Raw genomic sequence first — 11,942 nt, forward strand, 5'->3', positions numbered from 1 at the left:
CTAAGATTAATCTAAACCTCCAAAAAAAAGGTTAGTATTATAAGACTCTTTCATAGGATGTAAAGGCTCACTCTAAATGATAGAAATGTTGTAGACACTAGGATGTCTACTTAAAGTATCTGCCACAATGTTTTTATTACCTAGTTGATATTGAATCATGGGTTGGAAACTCTGGGTAAATGAAGTCCATTTGATATGTCAGTTAAAAATCAATGGCTGGGTCAACATATGATGAATGCTTTGTTGGTCTATCTTGATTAAAAATTTAGATCCCATTAAATAATGCTTCCAAAGTCTTAAAGAATGAACAAAGTAGCTAATTCCTTCTCATATGTAATATAATTTCTTTCTGTTGGTTACGACTTTCATAAGCAATGGGATGTCCATCTTGCATGAGAAGATCATCAAAACCATGTCCACTTGCATCAGTAACTACAACAAAGAATGGTCATTGAAAATCTGGTAGTGTAAGAACTGGTGCATAAGTTAATGCTTTCTTAATCTTAGAGAAAGAATGATAATGTCTACTAGTCCAATCAAAATGTCTAGCTTTCTTAAGGAGTTCAGTTAAAGGATGTGTAATACATACAAAATTTCTAACAAACTTCCTATAATAGCTACACAATCCAAGAAAATATCAGAGTTCATGAATATCATGCACTTTGGGCCAGTTAGCAATGCTTTTGATCGTTTTGGGGTCTACTTGAATACCATCAACATAAACAATATGTCCTAAGTATTCATTCTCTCTTTAAAGAAATTTGTCTTATCGAGGTTAACATAAAAGCTTATTTTCTTGATAAAGTAAGAACACTTTTCCTAAATGTTGTTTGTGCTCTTGTTGATGATTCTTACTAAAAACTAAGCTCACAAAAAATCCTACAATGAAATTTTGATATTTCAAGAATATTATATTCATCATTATATTGAAAGTAGATAGAGTATTAGTCAAACCAAATGGCATAACAAAAACTCATAGTGATCGATTTGGGTTCTAAAAGTAGTCTTGAAAATATCCCCTTCATCCATTCGAATGTGGTGGTAACCAAACTTGAGGTCAATTTTACTAAATACTTGTGCTTCCTTGAGCTTGTCTAGCAAGTCATCCACTCATGGTATTGGATATTGATTCTTGATAGTAATCTTGTTTAAATTTGATACACATTTGATATGTCCCATTCTTCTTTTTAATGAGAAGAACTAGAGCACAAAATGGAGAACTACTAGGTCTAATCAGTCCTTTCTCTAACAATTCTTTAGCTTATCTTTGAATCTCTTTCTGCTCAAGCATGTTAACTTGATAGAGAGCTTTACATGACGGAAATATTCTAAGAATTATTTCAATTTTATGATCTTTTGGACAAGATTTAGGTAAGCTACGAGGTAGGTCATCTATAAAACAGTTAGAGAACTTATCATGAGACACATTTGGTTTAGAAATAGCCTGAGCAAGTAGCTAGTTGAGAAGAATAAAAAATGTCTTCTCCTTTTTCCTTATATCTCTTTTAGCTTAGGTATGGGTTAAAATTAAACATAAGTCACCCTTATTCTAACATTGGAGACAAATTTCTTTATCACCTTTCATTAATCACATTATATGGGCATTGTAATCAATCTGAGGATTATGCTCATGTCTCCATGGCATTCCTAAGACCTTGCAAAGGAGCAACTAGAAATGTTTCTTTTCTTTCAATGAATCCATTTCTAGTTCTAAACTCTTAACCTTTTTAGTGCAATTGTACTTAGTTCATTGAAATGAAGCTTTCACTTTATAATAACTGGAGTAGGATGCATTAGGTTGAGTGCTTTCAATGCCTTTCCAAAAATGAATTCATGGGAACTACCATCATCATGCAAAATAGAAATTGGTTTTTCTTTTATTTTTTCCTAAATTTTCAGTAAAGCATGAATTAGAATCTTACCTTCATCCAAATAGTGAGTATCGGAATTACCATAACAGAACTAAGACTATGAGGATGAAACATATTAACATCGACCCTAATAGTAGGCTTGAGACTGGGAATGAATTTTTTTCTTTCCTCTATTTATTTGATCTTCTTGATCACTTGAACCTGCAATAGAATGTCCCAGAATTTTTTGATGTAAGCTTGGACATTCTCTTTCTTGACTTGTCGTAAAGTATCCCATCGTTGACGTGCTTTAGCCTTATATTGACAAGGAAGAAAATGTTTCTTTAAAAGTTTCTAGAACTCCTTCCATATTATAGGTCGATGTTTACCCTGCTTAATCACATTCCGCCACAAAGAAACACTTTCAATCAAATGATTACAAGTACAATTAATCTTGTCCTTTTCCAAGAAATTATCACTTGAAAAATAGTCAATGAATTGACTAAGCCATGCAGTGAGTACTCGTGCATCTTTCTTGCCATCTCATAGTTCTAGAAAGTGAATGCCTTTCAGCTTATCCGTGAATCTTCTTGGGAACTCTGGGCATTCAAAGTATCGTTAATAGTGTGTCTAGCAGCATGAGCACTTTCATCCTCATCAGAATCACGCTTACAAGTGCTTTGAACGCTTCATATGTTGCTCTACCTTGCGTCGGAGTTCACGATCACTTGAATTTTCTCTTGCATAGTGGGTTGTGCAGGTAAATTAGCCATTGAAATAAATAAGTAAAGAAAGTGTAATTTATGATGCCGATAAATAAATAAAAATGAGAAACTTAGCTCTTCAACTGTGTAAAATTTGGGTTTGAAATTTGTCAAAAGGCTAATCTTACCATCCTCCTTTACTCCAATTACGAATGAATCCCGAGCTTGGTCAAGAGGCTTGAGTTTTGGTCAACTTTGGTAAGATTTTTAAAGCCCCTTTGAATCCATTGAGTATCCAGAAATACCATGAAAGCTTGATGTGATGAGGAAATCGGCGTCGAAAAGCACCTCCAAAATTTTTTGGTTTTTAATCTCCTTTGGTAAAGCCCAAATTTTTTGCTTGAAAGAAACCTTCCAAAAAATTTTGAAGGGAAAGTTTAAACTTGTTTTGTAATATTTCATGCAAATATTCAGTAAGCCGGAATTTCCCTTCGAGAGCTCCCTCTCTCTTTTGTTTTCCTAGACTATGAGGGGTTTTGGAGCGTAAAGAAATATACGCTTTCAAGGCTTATATGAGGAAAAATCTTTTAAAGGTTATAATATTTTAAAAAGCTCATATTTATAATAAGCTCTTTAAATCCTTCAAAGCATGAAGCATAAGATTTAAAAAAGAAATAAAACATTATCTTCACGGTTGTAAACCCATACGGCAGCGTGACTGTGAAAAAAAGAAGAGAGAACAACACTCACGATTTCGCCCCCCGTGGATGGAAAGGAGAAGGAAAAAATCAAAATCTTGATTGTGCTTTAAAAGCTTGGGATTTTCTCTTGGTTAAGCTTATTAATCCAAAGATTAATTAGACTATAAACAACTAATAAATGTTTTTTTTCTCTCAAATTGATTTATGGGCAATCCATCATCCATTGTAGAACTCTATCATAAGCAATGGTTTAGCAATATGCCAAGTACTTCCTTGTATTCAGATTTCATCTGTATAGATGGATCAACAAGAGGTGGAGAAAATCTGAAAACTACGTTTCAAGAAAAAGGGTGGTTTTATGGTTTATGCAGAGTGGTTGGTCTGCCACCTCCTTTGTCTTGTGGTGTTTGCCCTTTGGATAAAAGCCTACAACTCTTGAAACCTTTGATTTATGCTTTCAAGATTTTAAATCTTACCTCCATCTTCCTAGACCCATGGCTCTAATACCACCACACGGATCCACTTCTAGGAAAATAAAGAAAATAGAGACTTGCAAGAGAATACATTATTTAACCCAATCAACTCATCAAAAACCACAAGTTCAACATATTCAAGAATTGAATAAATAACATGTAAAATACTTAGCTGACGATAATGACTCAACATTGGGTGCAATCTTTCCCCCTCATATGTCCCACACATGAGTATTTACGTAATTCTTTCATTCTAAAACATGCCATAGCCTCCAAAAATACAAAAGGTGCATTTACTTGCATGACACTCTCTTTGCTCAAAATAGAGTGTCCATAAATCGAGGATAGGTCTAAAGCATGTCACGTTTTACAAAATTATTAAAGTTAAAGTCTAAGCTTGATAAAAAAATAAATCAAAATGTGCACAAGCTAGTACATGTATATACAAAGCTTGTTTACAAAAATGTGTGCCAACAAATAATATTATGTGTATCTTCCTTAATCTTCTGAATCCTCTTCACCTAAAAAATAACCAATAATAAATTGGTAAAAAAATATTCTATAAGTATACAAACCATCACCACCAAGCGTAAGTAACCTAGGAATCACCCTTAAATACAAACCAATTGTAACAAACATTGGAGGCCCCAATCATACATCAATGTATGATTGGGGGCTCCAATCATACATCAATGTATACCAAATGTATTATTAAATATTTATAATGGCATCATCAATGATATTAAAATGATTTGGCATGATGCAAAGATAATCCAAGTGTCCCAGAATTATCTAAGAGGGTAGAATAATATTTTTAAGAGAGCTTAAAATATATTATCATAATACGGATGTACACTCATGTGGTTTATTAATAATGTTATTTTTAGGTTCCTAGAGGCACAGATAGACACTCATGTGGTTGAAGAACATTATTCCATGCATATTGTTTTCTTGAGTATTTTTTTGAATAAAAGAACGTTTGAGGTACCTTTTATTTGTACTCAGATTTATAAGACTCTTATTTAAACATTTAATTCTTAAACTTGGATTTCTAAGAGGATTAAGCTATCATGCTTTATACCTCTCCATGTATTATGGCATATTTTTGAGAAGCAAACATGAAGAGGACAAAAGCAATGTGGCGGTGATATACACATATGTCTGACTTGGATAATGTAATTGGAGTAGAATGGAAAGTGATTGAAGTCATCCATAGGGGGTGAATTTATTAAATTTAATACTTGCATTGATTTGGTGGTGATGGCATACATCTCTTGACAAACCTTGTATATCAACATCTTAGAGTACAGACGATGAAAAAAGAGTAGAGGGACTTGAATAGACGATGAAAAAAGAGTAGAGGAACTTGGATGCCATCAGATTCAGACGAAAAAATTTTGCAGTATGACCAAACGATCAACTTGAGTGATGATGACAATAGAGTTGCCCTTGTGAATGCAAAATGGACATTGAAGGACGTGCACACATCCTTGGAATTTTTATTAGATGCTATACCATTAGACTTTAAATTTTAGGTAGATGGTATTACGGTGGGAAGAAGATTCAAAAATACTTTTAGTTGTATGAAATGTCTATCCGTTGTAATCTTGAAGTTTCTTAATACAAGATAATTTTGTACCCATTTATCTTGTCTTGTGGATTCATTATTTAAAATAGTTATACAAGATAATTTTGTACCCATTTATCTTGTGTTGTGGATTCATTTTTTAAAATAGTTATTCAACATTATTAATAATATTTAGGATGTGTAAGACTAATGTTAAACGAGAAATTGAACTCAATATTAATTTCATATATATATTTATTGCAATGGTATCTATACAAATTGGTTGGATAAAGCATGACAATAAACATACTTTCCACTCCTACGGCTCTTGCTTTGGCTAGTTAGTGTCCATAGAAGCTTTGGCCTCTTCGGATTCCTTGGTTGACTGGGACTTTGACTTCTTGCACTTAGTTTTCTTTGACTTGGCCTCCTTTTCCCTATACTATTTCTGTTTTTGAGAAGCCTTTCCCTTCTTCTCTATGTCTGTCATTTTCTTCTTTGAAGATGACCCGAACTTCAATAATGCAGACATTGTGGAATGTCCTTTCTTTTTCATGGCTTCTTTTTCGTGGCTTCTTTTTCATCTTAGGTGGGATTGCTGGTGGTGGTGAATTTGGATCTCTGAAAAGATCTACATAATTTTCCAGCATTACTCTAATTGCCTTTGCTCTCACCCACCATATGTATGTGTCTGTATAACATGAACTTGTAAACTACAACAAAGAATTATGACATAATTCTTAGTATGATATGAAAGTTTAAGAAAAATGTATAAATTTCTCACAACTACTCTTTTTGAGATGTGTCTGTTCAAAATATTGATTGCATGTATACTCACAGCTGCTCCTTTTGGTATGTCTATTAGAAATTTTTGACTGCATGTATCTCCATGTGAAGTTGTATCTCCTTAACCATTCTTCGAGTCTGTTAAAATTAGGGTTTATGTCTCTTACATAAATAGAGACTATAGGGTCTAATAGAAAAGGAGAATAATAGGCCTCTAGGGGTAGGATGGCCAGAAGATGTCTACAAAAAACAAATCACTGGATACATTAGTTTATTATCTTCAAAAAAGACTAATAATAAAATTTACAAAAAAGACAGCTTGCATACTTGAGAGATATTAGGATCACAACATCATTTATTTCTCAATTTCTCTTTGCTAACGTATATGTATCTGATAACTAGTGCTATATCAAGGTACTCTACATGATCAACAAAATCTTTCACCTGAATAACAAGTTGTCAAAGTACATTCTTTAAATCTTGAAGATTCTTCTTCTCAAGATCTAGCAGCTCATCCTCCATTATTCTTTCTTCCTCAATTTTCCTATCTTTCTCAGAAGATATTGTTTCTTTTCCCTTCTCAGTCTTTGCATGATCTGCAGTTCTAGTATCCCTATCATGTGTAATATCCTTAATCTTAATACCTGCATCCTTGGGTTTCCTAGAGCTAGTGGCACATTCAAGATATTGAATGCCCTATAGTCACTTAGTGGTATAGGATGTAAGTGTGCATGCCCTTGTCCATAAGAGTGACCCTATGAGCATGGGTAGAACAAATATAGTTATCAATAAAAAACTTAATAATAAAATCTTCTTCAGCCTCTTGAATGGCACATTTTGCATTGGAGGCCCATCTCATTCCAAGCTTCTAATCACCGCAAATCTTTCTTACAATTCTCATGAATGTAAGCTTGGGGATGAGAAGATGAACATGTTTTTAGGCCTTCCTTATCTCTATGAGGGAATTCATATGGCTAATCCTCTTCTTGAACTTCTCCCCTGATACTTTACTTTCAATTGCTGCTTTCTCTACCAAACTTGGACCTGGTCCGACCCTCCTTGCTGTCTTTTTTGTTCTAGCCATCTATGACAAATCAGACACAAGAAAACAAATCAAACACAAGAAAACTTGATGTTAAATTATGTAGAGTTTACGTGCCTTTCTTCCAGTGCGTTTAATATGCCAGCAGGTAAAAAATATGATTTGAATATGGAAGCATGTATGAATTGGATATCCAAATTGTAAAAATATTCATAAAAATACTGTAGACAGATGGAAAGACAACGCAATACTGCAATTCCAATGATGTCGCTTCGTCGATATCGCACCGTGTTTCTATGAGATATGAGAACAGTGGTCCATAGTTATTAGAACAATGCCCCCTTAGATTAATCTAAGTTATGCTTTGAAGACAAGGAGGTGATGTGGGTTCCTAAAAGCTGAGTGAAGGAAAGGAGGTGATGTGGGGGGTTCTTGAAAGCTGAGGTGATGTGGGATATGAAATCAGAGTGGTGTGGGATCCTGAAAGAGCTGAGGTCAAAATTAGTATTTTTGAGTGTTTTGAGAGCCTTTAGATACATCAAAACACCTAATTACATCAATTGGAGGAATTTCTCTCTCTTTTGCTTAATTTTGCATAAAGAGAAGAGATTATAATCAAGAGTCTAATTAATCTCCAATTATAAATTAATTTACACATTAGTTGATGCACATAGCTTAGCAATTTCATGCTCTATCCAATGATGTGTGCTCAATGGTGTGAATGAATTAGTGATTAGGGGTTAATTAGAGCCCTTGATTAGTCTAAAGGAGGAAAGATTAATTTTCATTAATTCTTAAGCACTTTTTTTAATATAACTCATTAAGGCTAATGAACATTGAATGAAAAGATGCCAATGAGTTGTCAACTTGTCCATTTTGGGGGTCATTTATGAAGGGTGTAAGAGGGTGTCATAAAAGGGTTGACTTTTTTAATTCCCACTTGCCTTTTTGGAAAAATTCTCCATATCTCCCCAATTTAAAATTTAAAAAATATTCCCCCAAAATAAGGAAATTCAAATTTCCCTCTAGGCTCAAAAAGAAAATGTTTCACGCATTAAGAGTCTCATGCCTTTATAAGCAGTTCACGCCTTTATTTTTTTTTTAATGTTTCATGCATTAAGGGTGCGATTCATGATGTGAAGCGGACTTCTTGAATTTTATTAAATTTGATTTAAGGGTCCCATGCCTTAGCGTCTTACGCCTTAAGGTCTCACACCTTTTATTTATTTTTTTAATAAAATCCATGAAGTCCACTTCACGTTGTGAACCACACCCTGCTAGTTCACGTCATGAAGGAGGGTCCGTTAGTAAAATATAAAAAAACTAAAATTTAATAAAATTCGTGAAGTCCACTTCACGTTGTGAACTACACCCTGCTGGTTCACGTCATGAAGGAGGGTCTGTTGGTAAATTTTAAAAAAAATTAATAAAATCCGTGAAGTTCACTTCATGTCGTGAATCGCATCTTGTTGGTTCATGTCGTGAAGGAGAGTCTGTCGTCTTTTTTTTTGAATATGTTTCACGCATTAAGGGTCTCATGCCTGAGCGTCTCATGCCTTAAGCAGCTCACACCCTTTTAAAAAATCAAATTTAATAAAATCCATGAAGTCCACTTCACGTCATGAACTGCACCCTACTGGTTCACATTATGAAGGAGGAGGGTCCATCGGCAAAAACAATATTAAATTTAATAAAATCCGTGAAGTCGACTTCACGTCGTGAAGGAGGGTCCAATGGTAAAAACAAAAATAAAAAATTAAATTTAATAAAATTTATGAAGTCCACTCCACATCGTGAACCGCACCCTATTGATTCACATCGTGAAGGAGGGTCCATCGGTAAAAAATAAAAATAAAAAATTAAATTTAATAAAATCCATGAAGTTCACTTCACATCGTGAGCTGCATCCTGTTGGTGCACGTCGTGAAGGAGGATCCGTCGCCTATTTTTATATATAAAAGTTTCATGCATTAAGGGTCTCATGTCTTAGTGTCTCACACCTTAAGCAGTTAACACCTTTAATAAAAAATAAAAAATCAAATTTAATAAAATCCATGAAGTTCACTTCACGTTGTGAACCAAACCCTGCTGGTTCACATTGTGAAGAAGGGTCCGTCTCGACAAAGAAAAAAATAGCCTTGTTTGGAGGCTCATATCTCCTAGACAATGTATCCAATTAATGCGCTCTAGTGCTCATCAAAAATCTGGCATCGAGCTCTTTGAAATTGGTCTAAGCCTCAAATTTTGACCGAAAATCGAGGCAAAAAACGACCCTTAAAGTAGTAAAAATCACCCAAAACATCTTGAAAATGATTTTGCAAACCATATTCGGACTAGGTTTTGAGTTCTTAAGACAACATCACGAAAAAATGAGAGAGACAAAGTTATACTACTCCAAAAATACTACAACTCTCATTCAGAGTTTTTTCAAATTCCTTTTAGAACATGTTCAAAAACGGGCTACGAAAGAGGGAAAATCTTTCTGAAAAATTTCACCTTGAGATAGTGATGGAAAATAGGTTTTAAGCCTTCTCTTCCATCTTGAATGCTACTGGATGCACTTTTTTCAGAAAAAGATCTCAAAGAGGTTCATGTGCATGTAGCGCCTAAGCTGATTTGGGCAAACGAACACTCGTTTGACCCAACGAAGTGTACGCTAGGCCTCTTCAGGTTGTAATGGACTGTAGAAAACCTAAAAAGAAAAAAAAACACATGTGCTTGCTCATTAAGGAGCTGTTGACAGTGTCAAGATATGACAAAAATAGAGGGATTACGTGGGCTCACACCTAGACTAAACCTAATGGTGGCTGATATCTTCGAGCCATTGAGATCCATAACCCAAATGCATCTCCCAATACCATTTGCCATGCCTAAAACAAGCGTGTCATCGGGTGTTACACCCCCTATCATCGGGTGTTACACCCCCTGTCACATCAATCCCTCCAGGATTTGGCCCCTCGCCTAGTAAATAAGCCTTTAGACATGCTAGGTACCAATCCTTTGCAACCCCTAGATACCCACACCTTGGACGTATTGACTAATCTAAGAAGGGGGGTTTCCCGAGGACTAAGTGAGTCCCTACCCACATTAGCACTCACATGTGTTCTCAGTGACTCATACAAAAAAATGACCATACGGATTTCAAAAATCATGGGCAAATACGAGTGAAGCCTTTGGAAACCCAAACTGCCCCACCAAGGTACATCATGCATTGAACATATACTTAATGGGAAAGGCTAGTTGATGGTTCATCACATTGATGCCGATGATCAAGACAAACTTCAAGACCTTGAAAACAGCCTTTACCCACAGCTTTTCAAGACAAGGTGGAGTGTAGTGAAAGAACTCTATTCAATTGAGCGAAAACAAATTAAAACCATTAGAGATTTTATTCTTCAGATAAAAATCTTGGACTCATGACGTGAGCCATGGGAGAAACTAAATGATGCTCAATTGAAGAGATGTTTCATGATGGGCTTAAAGAATAACAGCTTACACAACTTGATCATTGTGTCCAATCTCGAAACGTTCTATCAATGTTGTAAAGAAACAATATGTTTGGATGACAACATGCTACGAGATGTTCCTTATCTAAACCAAGTGAAGCAATGGCTAAAGAAAAATTGATCTTCGAATTGTCATTCCCTGAATTCTATATGACCTTGTGTTAAAGTATGCAAGCTCAATACAATCTCTTCACAAAGGTTGATTGAGAAAAGTCAAGGTTGATACCTTGATGGTGATATGTTGTAATGTACATGCCTAAGGTCATAGAATTGACTTTGGATGTACCTTTGATAGCACACATCACGTGTGCATGGTTGGTGAAAGAGACTCCTTCAATCAAGGAGAAAAATTCTGGATGCTAACTTTGCTGTATGCAGGTTTGAAGTATTAATATCTCTCAATCCACCCGTTAACTTTTGGAGCAGTTAAGAGATGAATTGTTCCTCTCTTTATGGACAACAACCTCACTGTTGGGATCTTCTAGATCAAATTTCTAGAATGATATATACAGCCTGCAAGTTAGCTGTCTACCTACCTGTAGAATTCTGGACTACTGCACCTACCTACTTGGTGACCTCAATAACTAAAGAAGATTGATCCTCTAGCTCATAGAGCGTGAAGAATAGTTGTCTACCTACCTGCAGAATTCTAGACTGCACCTACCTACCTACTTGGTGACCTCAATAACTAAAGAAGATTGATCCTCTAGCTCATAGAGCGTGAAGAATAGTTGTTTCCCATATTATGGAGCATCTACCCACAAAAGGATTGGTCATGGTCACTCACAAGAGTGAGATACATCAGTTCTTCTACAGTTGCAGTTTGCAGTCTTGGACATAGTTGGAGAGTGAGACACACACATACTGTGTAGTGTTGAGAGTGTAGTGTGGTACTGATTGTAGCCAACACTCTTGTGATTGTATGCATTGACATATCAGAGCTTATTGAGCCTCTTGGTATTAGTTTTGGGTTTGGGGATTAGCCCATGATTTGTACGTAGTAGTCATTGCTACTCTACTCCATTGAATAAAAGTGCAATATTGTTTCTTCCATATTGGAATTGTCTTGTTGATTGAGAACATGTCTCATTTCCTCTCCATATCCAATTCTTTTCATGATATCAAAGCAGGCATCCTAGAGTCTTGCCTTATGTGATCTTGGTGTGAGTGAAAATCCCCATTCATTGCTTTGTTTGCTTGAAGCAGAGAATGGCACCTAGTCTGCACAGTGTACACTTGGAGGGAGCTGAGAAGCTCCCTCCTCAATGGAACCAACTATGCCACTTGGAAAGTGAAGATGAAATCACTCCTAT

Source organism: Cibotium barometz, chromosome 1, assembly GCF_041138505.1.
Source record: "Cibotium barometz isolate CiBa-2024 chromosome 1, ASM4113850v1, whole genome shotgun sequence".
Lineage (NCBI taxonomy): Eukaryota > Viridiplantae > Streptophyta > Polypodiopsida > Cyatheales > Cibotiaceae > Cibotium > Cibotium barometz.